Below are 11,654 nucleotides of genomic sequence, written 5' to 3' on the forward strand. Positions count from 1 at the left end.
ACTCCTTAAGAAAACATCGCATTGCGCGAAGAATGATAGGACATTTCCTTATGAGTAAAAATGATAAACTGCGAAGGTGCGACACGAATTCCATCGCATCGCATGCATTAAGAAACGCTCACATTGGAAAACCTTAAAAAAAAAATCGCCGATATGCGATATCGCATATTGCATGAAAAACACACAATCATTTAACAATTGTAACGATCTGCGATCTTGTGATAGTGCGATACTGCGATCTGCGATCTTGCGATAGTGCGATACTGCGATCCGCGATCTTGCGATAAGCGCGATCGAGCAACCCTGCGATAACACATCTTAATGAAATTGCGGTAATGCGATAATGCGATATGCGATGCGAATCGTAGAAACATTCCATCGCAGATTTTCCCCGGCTCAACATTCAAAAAAAGCTTTCCATAAACGAAGAACTCGATACGTGCTTTAATGATAATTAATGAATGATACGCCAGTTGTTAATGAAAGACGGTTTTGTGTTTTTCGAAGAGTCAGTTCACGTTAGATGGCATGTTTTGTACATTTGTAGAGCTTAAAGCTTTCTTGTCGATTTTTATTATCATTACTCTCTCTTCATGTGTGAACTGCAGGAACGAAAAATAGAAACAACACAAAGCAATGTGCAGGTAGCCATGAAGGAAAAGGGTAAAGTTCCAATGCTCAGAGACAGAGAAAAGATGCCATCATAAACGGATACCGCATGCAACAGAGCCGCAGATTCACAGAGCGCTGCTGAGCTATCCACTGTAGATCTTTCATTCAGAGTCATGGTTGAATGAATAGTTGAACAATGCTGATATCAACAGGTGGTTTAACGCTCAAGGTCAGAAGCTCACGAAAGCAGTATTTTTACAATTTTGAAGCTTATACCCGGTGAAGGAAAAGGCTCTAAAGGCGAAAAACGCATCAGAGAGGCCCGGATCAAAGAACGGGGGCAATTTCCGATGCACATCACTGAGAAAATTGCTCAAAAAGCAAAGCCTCTAACTGCTCAGTCACTTGTAAGCCCGGAAAACGCAAGAAAACGATGGTAAAGAACAAAATGGAAACATAAAGTTGAAAGAAGAAGCAATTTGAGGATTAACCAAGTGGAACTTGGATTATTACTGGACATACACAGTAAATCCACATAGCCAGAGGATGACTCTCAAGTATATCATCGATTTTGCTAAAAAGATGGTGCCAGCTCTTACCATTTCTGTTTGCTTAGCTCAACCAAAAGCGGAAGACAGTCAGCCGACTCTACCCAGGAAAATATTGAATGCTCGCAACATTAAGGAGCAAATGCAGAAATAGTTAGATATTAGACTTAATTTTTAGAAATAGTTTTGCTTAGAAAAAGGGCGGTCATTTAAACCGTATCCTAAATATGTGTAATTAAGTTATTTAGTTAGTAGTATTTAAACCCTTCTCATGCATTTAGAGAAGGGTCCAGAAATTTATCAAAAACTTGTCCCCAGAGCATGCACTTTTGCACCCTCAGAGGAGGTTTTGGTGAATGAATGGATCAAGATTTGTTGATGTTTGCATTTAATATCTTCTACTGATGTTTCACTTCTGTACTCTTAGTGGATGTTAAATCAAGGAGAGATAAATCATTGTTGCTTGAAGCTTATGAGTAGGACCAGTCATAAATGGTACTTTTATCTCTTGACCATTTCTGCTTATATGTTAAAGTGATATATAGTTTTTAGTTGTTTATGTATTATTGCATGAGTTCTTGAGTTATCATTTGGCACTTTTGTATGGTGTGTTAGCGCTCAAATCTGCCTTAGGCTGAGGAAGGCAAAACTCGAGGCAACATCATACCACGCTCAGCCTCGTAGCGAGCCCTACAAGGACAGGAGAGGGCTCTCTCCGGGTCTATCTTGGCAAAAGGTTTTCAAAGGGGCTGAGATGACCAAAAAGGAATACTGATCTTAGGCTAGATATTAAGTGCAAAGGTTTAAAGGTGATTTTTTGGGGTTTTTGTTGAATCAAAGGGAAAAGCAATTTTGGGTGCGGGAATGAGACACAGTTTCTGTAGAGGTCTGATTGGAGCAAGGTAGGCAATTGTTTTGATGCTTTAAAAGCAATGAGGTGAATAGATCAGACAGGTGAGGAGCTAAGGAGAGCAAGGAAGTCTCAAGGATTCTCCTTAAACTGAAGAAAACATGGAAAATTAAACAAATTTAAAGGCAGAGCATAGCAAATTTATGGATTCTACCTTAACACTTCATTTGTTCAATTGCAGAAGATGAGAGAGGGAAAATGATACACATAACAAACTTACAAGTACTAAAAGAAGCACACCATCAAGACATAAATCCACAAGAATTCCAAATAGTGCTGCAAAACCCTGGTCTTCCCTTTGCCAAAATGCTGAAGTAAAATGTACAATAAAGTCTCAAAGCCTCTTCCCAAAGAGTCCAACCCTGAAAATGACTAAGAAAATACATAATATAGGCAAGCTAACACATTCCCTTGCCTCTAGGGGTCGAGCTCATCATCCTAGGAGCTGTTTCAACCAATTCTAAACAAAGCACTACAATCTAGGCAGTCAAAACAACTTGCCTCTATAAGCTAGGAAACCAATTCATTCATTAATTTTTTTGCTATTTTATGAATGAATCATCTAGAATAGGTAAATAAGTGTCAAGTCAACATAAAGTTCCATTAATTACATCAAGAAGGGTGAAAAATCCCATCACAAGTAAAAACTGGTCAAAACTGGCCGAATTCCTGAGCTGGAAGGTAAAAAATTGGCCAAAATCCTCAACGCGCAGCGCCCTGATCTCTACGCGCAGCGCACTTTTCAGGCTGATTTTGAGGCACTTTCCGGCATCTAAATTGAGCTCAGGTTGGCTTGTTGGAAAGCCTTGGATGTCTGCTTTCCAACCCAAGTGGAATTTTCCCATTTGGAGCTCATTTGCCCCCTCAAAACTGCATTCTCCCAGAGGTACTTCCTGCTATGGCAAAAGGTGGCATCAAGGTGGTTTTCAGGGTGTTTTTGAGCCTTTTGACAATCCAGATCTCGATGAAATGCTTCGGCAATAGTTGAGCAGGTACATTTCATTATGAAAAATCCAAAAATGCAAACCATTTGTGATTTGGACCTCCCAATCTTAGGGGTAGCGCGCTGCGCGTTGAACCAAAAAACCTGTTTTTAGGACCAAATTTTCAAAAATGACAAAAATTTCTCCGAATTTGCCCAAATTTGGAGTAATGACCCTCTATCATGTATTGTGCCCCACCAATGAAGCCTCGGCCAAAATTTGGAGTGGATTGGGATTTTTCCGCTGTTTAAGTGCCTTGCTCAATCGCCTCTTAAGGATCTTCATTTTCGCTTTGCAAACATGCATGCGGGCCCAGTAATGATTCTTCATGTGACGAAGCAAGTCCTTGTCTCTATTGGCCTTCGCCAACAACCCCTCCAAGTGTTGGTTGACCTTCTCAAGCACAAATTGCCGCGCAACAGGTGTCAAATCACCCGGTCTTTTACGGGCCAACCTACAGTCTTCACGGATTCGTTGCAGCTCTATAAGTGTGTGCTCGTCCTCTAACTGTTTATTGCGCTGCTCTAAGTATTTGATCTGAAATTTTGCCTTCAGCAACTTCTCATTCAATCTATCAATTTCGGTCTTTTCTACATCACTCAATGCAACATCAATATCATGACCACCTGAATGGCCCTCCTCGTAAATTGACTCCTTTCCTCTGTCCTGAACCTATACCTGTACCGAAGAAGAAGGCGAGACCCCTTCCATACCATGTGGAGATAATACTCGCCGTGCTGATGAAGTCAACGAGACCCCTTCCACCCCAGGTGGAGATAGTACTCGTCGTATAGATGCAAATAAGGCCCTGTGTCCTCGCTGATATGTCACACATGCTGGAGCGCTGACATGCTCTATCTCAGGAATGTCAAACTGATGTGAAGGCCCTCCCTCATCATGAACAATCTTAGGAGGTGGCTGTTGAGCTGTGAAAAGGTCTCGAGAAATAAAATCCTCCCAAGTGATGCCCTGATGTGCCAACTGATGAACCACTACGATCTTGATCAACGCGTAATGATAAATAATATTATGCTGCTGTGCTGGGGTCTTCCTTTATACAAGAGGCACCATCTTCTCTATGTTGTGAAACATGAAGTATGGAATGTTCATTATATGTACCCTTGTAAAATGCATCAACAAACAGACATTGTACGCATAAAGACGGGAGAATCTGCTCTCACAACTGAAATACTGAATGATGAGTTTTATCAAAGGTGCAAACTGATCATTCAGGTATTGAAAAGGAAAAATGCTGCTCAAGTGCCTCATATACCCAGGTTTGATGTATGGCTGATAGTAAGATTTCTCTAACTGCTGACGTTTATTCCATTGCTCTCCAACATTTGGTATCCCAGTGGCCTCTGCAATAGTTTCTGGTGACAAAATGAAATCAACTCTGGCGAGGTTTACATGGCCATCATGTAAATGTAGAATGAAAAAACGAGCTAATTCACGATGATGTTGAATTTGTGAAATTAGCTCACAATAGTGATAGCATGACTGACGACGAAAACAATCCATTGCAAGCGGGCAAGCCTGCAATTGATCCAAAGAAGTAGACTCTTCCCTACGAGGCTTACCACCTTTGCCACCTTTGCGAGACCTTCGTGGCACATTACCCTCTGCTGTAGAATCACTATTATACCCCTGCTCATAAGATGAATCTGTGTCTGATATAGCTCTGAAAACACAATGTCTGCAAAATGTATGCTGTCTGCAATAGTAGGTTGTAGGTGTGGTGAAATTACTTTTTCAATACATGCTCAAAATCCAACCGAAATATCATGAGACTTATGCCATAATGAACATTATGTTTTAGTGTATTGGGCATAAAACAGTGATAAGGATAGTTTGACAAATGGACCAAAATATGAAGTGTTGTTTGGCTCAAAGCTTTCACATGGGCATGGAACTATGTTTCACCAAGGAAGGGCAGAAAAATCTTCACCACTACCCATATGTCCTTTCATACCCTTAAAAAAGATTTTGCTAAGGGCTTAGGGTTTCATTTGATTTCTTACACCCAACACATCATCTCCTCTCTTCAAACACACTATAAACATTATCAAATTGATTAAATCAGTTAAAGAACACCTACTTGCAGCTTTGGAGGCATTTAGACACGATCTGGGCGCATAGATAAGTTTTTTCTTTGGCTGTGATTCAACGCGCAGCGCGCCACCCCAACGCGCAGCGCACGCTCCAACGTGCAGCGCACGCTCCAACGCACAGCGCCTGTGTAATTTTGCACTGGCTCAAATCACCCAACGCGCAGCGTGCCACCCCAACGCGCAGCGCACACCTGTAAACGGCCCGATTTGCTCACAAACTCACAAAATCGCTTGAGAACAATGCTATTTGCTCTTGGAATGTGGAATGGGTTGCAAATGAGGAGAAATATCTTCATATAGACTCCTTGTTGATTTTTGCTTAATCCAAAACCCCTTTTCTTATGTTTGGTTGTTGACACTTTTCCAAAATTAATAGGCTCTGACCTTTTTGGTTTCCCCTTTAAAATTGGTTGAAATAATGATTTTCTCTGATAATTTTTTGTAGGGATAGCTCTGATATGCTCTGGAAAAGGAGACCAAGGCTGCACTTGAACGATTGAAGAACTGAAAATTTTGACAATTTTTACAAAAATGAGATGGCGACTTATCTTCAAAACAAAGTTTTGAAGAGAAGTCCTAATTCAGCTGTACAATGATGAAAATTATTGAAGTGATGATCTATCAAAGACATCCCTCTGGCCTGCTGGTCTTCTAAGACTTTTCAAGACAAAATTGACTCAACCCTAGACCTAAGACCTCAAAATTTAAAACATGATTGTAAATGACCTTTGAAGACTTATTTTAATAAATAGGCCTGAACCAGCAGTGCCAAGCACGAGGGGAATGAATGACACAAACCGCTCCATCAGAGTTATGGCATGCCTAACGAAATGCAACTGACCAAAACTGATTTGACACCTAATCATGAAATGCAAAAGAGCTTTGATCTCTGACGGAGGGATAACTAGACCGACTCTAACATTGGCTCCAATGGGGATGGTAGCTCCTTGGAGATGCCAAGAACTGCAGATCTCTGTAAGAGCTAGACAGTGCCTTCATCCATTGGGCAATGGAGTCATTATTCCGACACAAAATCTTGAGAATTTGACTGAAAAACCAAAAACCGCTTTGACCAAACTAGACTCAAAACTAAAAGATTTAGACCACTGACTTGACAAACTTAGACTAACTAACCTTCATTTTTAGAATTATAGCCTTCACCTCGGGCCCCAGACTGAAGATGATAAGTTAGTTTACATGTGCAATAGAATAAAAGTAAAATGATATGTACAATGATGATGAAATGAGCAGAAAATACTCAGAAGTAGTATCTCTTTAACAACCGACCATTAATCGGCCCTCTAGGACATTCATCTCCATTCATTTCTTTGAGAAGAAAAGCGTTCTGACCACGATATGCTGCAATCTTATAAGGACCCTTCCATAAATTGTCAAATTTTCCGTGCTTTCCTTTGTCTTCATGTCGAGCATCCCATCTCAAAACTACCTCATCTAGCTGAAATGTGTCCGCCTTTGCTTTCCGGTCATAAATCTTTTTGATGCGCTCCTGCAACTTGCAAGTGTTTTGAAATACCTCCTCCCGTGTCTGCTGTAAATGAATCATCTGATTAATCCTTCTCTGCATAGGATCTTCCTCACTACCCGCTTCTTGAAGCAATTTGACTACCGGGACAGCAAGCGAAGTTGGAAAAACCGTGTCTGTTCCGTACACCAACTCGAAAGGAGACATGCCAATAGACTTTTTCTGACTCACCCTATCAACCCATAGTGCATTTATCAACTTCTTGTGCCAACCCTTTTTACTGATTTCCAACAATTTTTTAATGATATTGACCAAAGATTTATTAGATGACTCTGCCAATCCATTTCCTTGAGGATGATATGCGGTTGAATGTCCCAAGCTGATATTGTACTTATAACAAAACTCAACCATCCTTTTTGACTTAAATGCTGCTGCATTATCTGTGATTAACTTACTTGGGCATCCAAAACGTGACAAAATATTGGTTTCAAGAAAAGAGATAATTACCGCATCCGTGGCTTGTCGAGTAGGAATTGCTTCAATCCATTTTGTGAAGTAGTCTGTGGCTGTCAATATCCATCGATGCTGTCCTGATGATGCCGGATGAATTTCCCCGATGAAATCCAAGCCCCACTGCTGAAATGGTGCGCTGACCTCAATTGGTTTGAGAGGCAATGGTTGTAGTTTCTGCTTCCCTTCGAAAATTTGACATTCATGACAATTCTTAACAGCCTTATACACATCTGAAAATAATGAAGGCCAATAATAACCTGCCCTTAGAATCTTGTTCGCTGTGGTTTTCCAAAACAGATGGCCTCCACAGTCACCTCTATGAAAGTCTTCCACAACTCTTTTGGCTTCCTCCTCTACCAAACAATTCAATAACATTCCACCAGGATCTTTCCAATACAATGCAAAATTTAGTATGCAGAATTTTGCAGCTTTCAATTTCAATGTTCTACTTTTGTTTCTAGGCATTCCGGGAGGTGAAGACAAATGCTGAAGTACATATAAAATGTCAGCATACCAAGGAGAAGAAAGAAACATTTCAGATACCTGAACGGATGAATTCTCCTCATCTTCATCAGACATGGCAGCAATCAAATTTATGTCTAGAACTTGCAAATTCATTTCAGCCATTAACTTGGCGAGTCCTTGACCTTTGATCAGCTTGGTTGGTTTAATCTCCACATCATACTCTAACAACACAGCAATCCACTTACCCCACCTGCCTTCTGGATCTGCCTGTACTAAAATATCTTTAACTGCTGCATTAGGAACATAAGCTAGAATATGTGAATGAAATATATACACACGGAAATCTTTCAAGGCCTTTGCAAGCGCAAGTGCTTGCTTCTCAATGATGTTATATTTTAATGCTCCATCTCTTATAATCCGACTGAAAAAAGCAATGGGCTTTTCAACTCCCTCCCTCTTCTGCATTAATACAGCTGCCAAAGTGTGCTCAGAAGCAAATGAGAACAAAATAAAATCCTAAGTGTAATCTGGGCTGATCAAAATAGGAGCTGAAGAAAGAGCTAACTTCACTAAATTAAATGATTTAACCGCCTCTTCGGTCCACTTTACTTGACTGTCCTTTTTCAGCATGCTCGTGATTTCTCTAAGATGCTTTGCTAGATTTGGAATGAAGCGACGTAGAAAATTCAGTTTACCATTGAAGGACTGTATTTCTTTCTTGTTCCGGGGCTGTTCAATTTGCTGAATGGCTTCAACATGTGTAGGGTCAATACGGATGCCATCTTTAGATATGATGTGGCCAAGAAGTTTGCCCTCATCCATGGTGAAAAGACTCTTTTTCGGATTCAGCGAAATGCCATATTTTCTGCACTTTTGGAAAACAATTTTCAAATGATACAAATGTTCCTCATCAGAATTTGAAAACACGGTTAAGTCATCAAGATAAACAACTAAAAATACATCTTTCTCATTGGCGAAAGCCATGTCCATAGCACGCTGAAAAGTGGCACCTGCATTTTTCAAACCAAACGGCATCTTTGCATAATGAAACGTTCCCCATGGAGTGGTGAATGTTATCTTGTCACGGTCATCTTCATGTACTAAAATCTGATTGTATCCTGAATAGCCATCGAGTAGTGACATCCTTGATGCTCCAACTACTCGCTGCAATATATGGTCCATTTTGGGCAGCGGATAATTGTTTTTTAAGGACACCTTATTCAAATTTCTGAAGTCAATACATAAACGGATCTCACCTGTTTTCTTCCTTACGGGTACCAAGTTTGATATCCAATCTGAAAATTGGATAGGCATAATGATTCCTAACTTATACAATCTGTTTACCTCTTTTTCAATTGATGGCAGCAGCTTCGGATTGATTCTCCTCAACTTTTGACGAAAAGGCTTCTGATTTGGCTTTATAGGGATAGTATGCTGAATGATATTTGTGTCATATGTTTTTAGATCTGAGTAATCCCATGCAAAAACATTAGAAAATGAAGACAACAATCTGATATACTCTTCCTTTACCTTTGGTGACAATGACTTTGATAGCTTTACCATCTTGGGATTCTCAGCTGTCCCAATGTTTACCTCCTCAACACCTTTTTCAGTCGGTCTTAATGTCGGTTTGCGGGCCACATCATCTTGGTCAAACAGCTCCTCTAAAGGAATCAATCCCTTAGGAATAATGTTGTCTTTAAGTTGCAGCACGTCCATTTGATTTACTTGTATATTATCACTACCATCATCATTTTCAGTATCTATTGAGGTATCTTTGAACTTACCCTTATTTTGCAGAAACTGATTGATCTCTTCATCATCTTGAAAGACTTGCCAACATCGCTGATTGTTTGGGACAGTGGGACGATGTTTCACATGAATCTCAAACTTGTTGCTAGAATTCATCGGAATTTTTAAATTGCTTGCCGCTTTAGCAAGTCCATCAGCAACACCATTTTGTATGCGAGGCACACATGTCAAGGTATGATCAGAAAATAACTTCAAAATATCTAAGACTGCATTTCGATATGCCCTCATACGAGGATGCTTGGCCTGAAACTCACCCTTAACTTGCTTTATCACCAACTCGGAATCACCATAGACTGCAATCTTCTTCGCTTTCAAATTTCTAAGAATCTTAAGGCCAACAATGAGAGCCTCATATTCCGCCTCATTATTTGAACAGTCAAATGCTAGTTTATAGGAACACACTCTCACCTTGCTTGGAACTTTGTCTTGAGCGGAAAAGGGACTTCGAATCCACACACCAATACTAGCACCATCACTACCTACTGCGCCATCAAAATCCATGGTCCAAAGACCATCTTCATCTTCTTCCAAGTGTTGAAATTGTGTTAGCTCTGTTTTTTCTGTTTGCTGCCCCTTATCCTCAGCTGATTGCTCCATAGTAGCTTGCTTTTCTCCTCTTTCCTTTTGCAGAACTTCTCTGAAATTTTCAGTGATCTCTGGTATATCTTCCGCCTGAACTAACTGACTATCTAGATCATTAAAACTATCAGCAAATAAAACAAATGACTCCAAATCTGTATGTACATAATTTACAGGATGATTGATTGGCTTCTCTTTGCTGGTTATCATGTATTTCATCTTTTGCTCTCGATATAGCTTTCTCATTTGACCGAAGACTGGAATTGTAGCATAAGAAAAGTCTAACTGTAGAGTACCCTTCAACTTAGCCCCCCAAGATCTTGAAAGTAGCATACCAAAACGTGGAGGAATGTCCGCCACAACCACATCCATCAAGACATTCTTCGCTGGGATTTGGTCTAAGCTAACAACCAAATCTTTGATGAGCCCTATACATCTTACACGGCTGGAATCAAATGAATACAGATCATGATATTTCCTTATAATGTCTAACCCCAGCTTCTCCATGATCGCCTTTGGCATCAAATTGTGCGAAGCACCCGAATCGAACATAGCATTGTGCAAAACATATTCATGCAATCTCAAACTGATATAAAAGGGAGGAACATCACTATCAGGGGACTCACCATCCAATGCTGGCCCAAATATCAATTCTGGCTGATCATCTTCAACGTTCACCGTGTCAAACATGGGATCAAAATTCAGAATTTTAGAGACTTGACCTCGGTAGCTGCTGTTTTTCATGATTTCAGTCAAAGGAATAGATACTTTTAATTTGGAAATTTCATTTTCCAAACTAAATGCTGAAACTTTGTCGACTTCTTTGACCGGAACTTCTCTCCTATCTTTGATTATACTTTCCTGATTTGTCCTTTCTGCTGCTGATATCTTGCTAGTTGTGGGATCAATTGTCTCCTTTCCTTTCTTCTGTGGTATCAGTGAATCCGTCTTCGGTGCTGTAGCTTCTTTTCTTTTCTGAATCAGATTGATAGGCATATCTCGGTTTCTCAATGAATACTGTTTCTGTTGAGTGGACAAGGCATCATATCCTCTTTGGTAATCATCTAAATCTGCATTGTTAGCTAAGATAAAATCTTCATCTTGCTGGGTGCCTGAACTTTCTCCATACTCTTCTTCTTCAGTGATGTAAATGGGCAGATCATCAGGAGTAAAGAAGTGATTTTGGTCCCCTACTACATCAGCATCTTCATCTGAATCTTGACTCACAAAATTATGCAAAAGAGGAGTCTTGATCGGTTGCTGGGCTGCCAGCTCTTGTACTCTTGGTTCACGCTGCTTAATTCTGAACTGAGGTTGTTGCTGGCCACGGTAATTTGGATTACGAATCTGCTGTTCTGATTTGTCAAGGTTGATTCTTTTGAACATTTTTTCCATCTCACGAAGCCAAGGCGGTTCTGATGTAGATTCTTCCTTTATAGTCACTCTTTTCTCTGCCTTCAACCGTGCTCTCTTGTCATTCAGATTCGCCTCAACATTAACAGCAATCTTTTGCATATCTTCTAAAGTAGGTGGATCTCTATCCCGTAATGAATAAGCCATCTCCGGATCAAAACCATCCGGGAATTTGAGAAGAGCTGATTTTCTAGATGGTCTTAAATCATCCAGAATAGCATTATA

The sequence above is a fragment of the Pinus tabuliformis genome, chromosome J (assembly GCF_031772625.1).
Source record: "Pinus tabuliformis cultivar Carrire ecotype Pingquan chromosome J, CPIR1, whole genome shotgun sequence".
NCBI lineage: Eukaryota > Viridiplantae > Streptophyta > Pinopsida > Pinales > Pinaceae > Pinus > Pinus tabuliformis.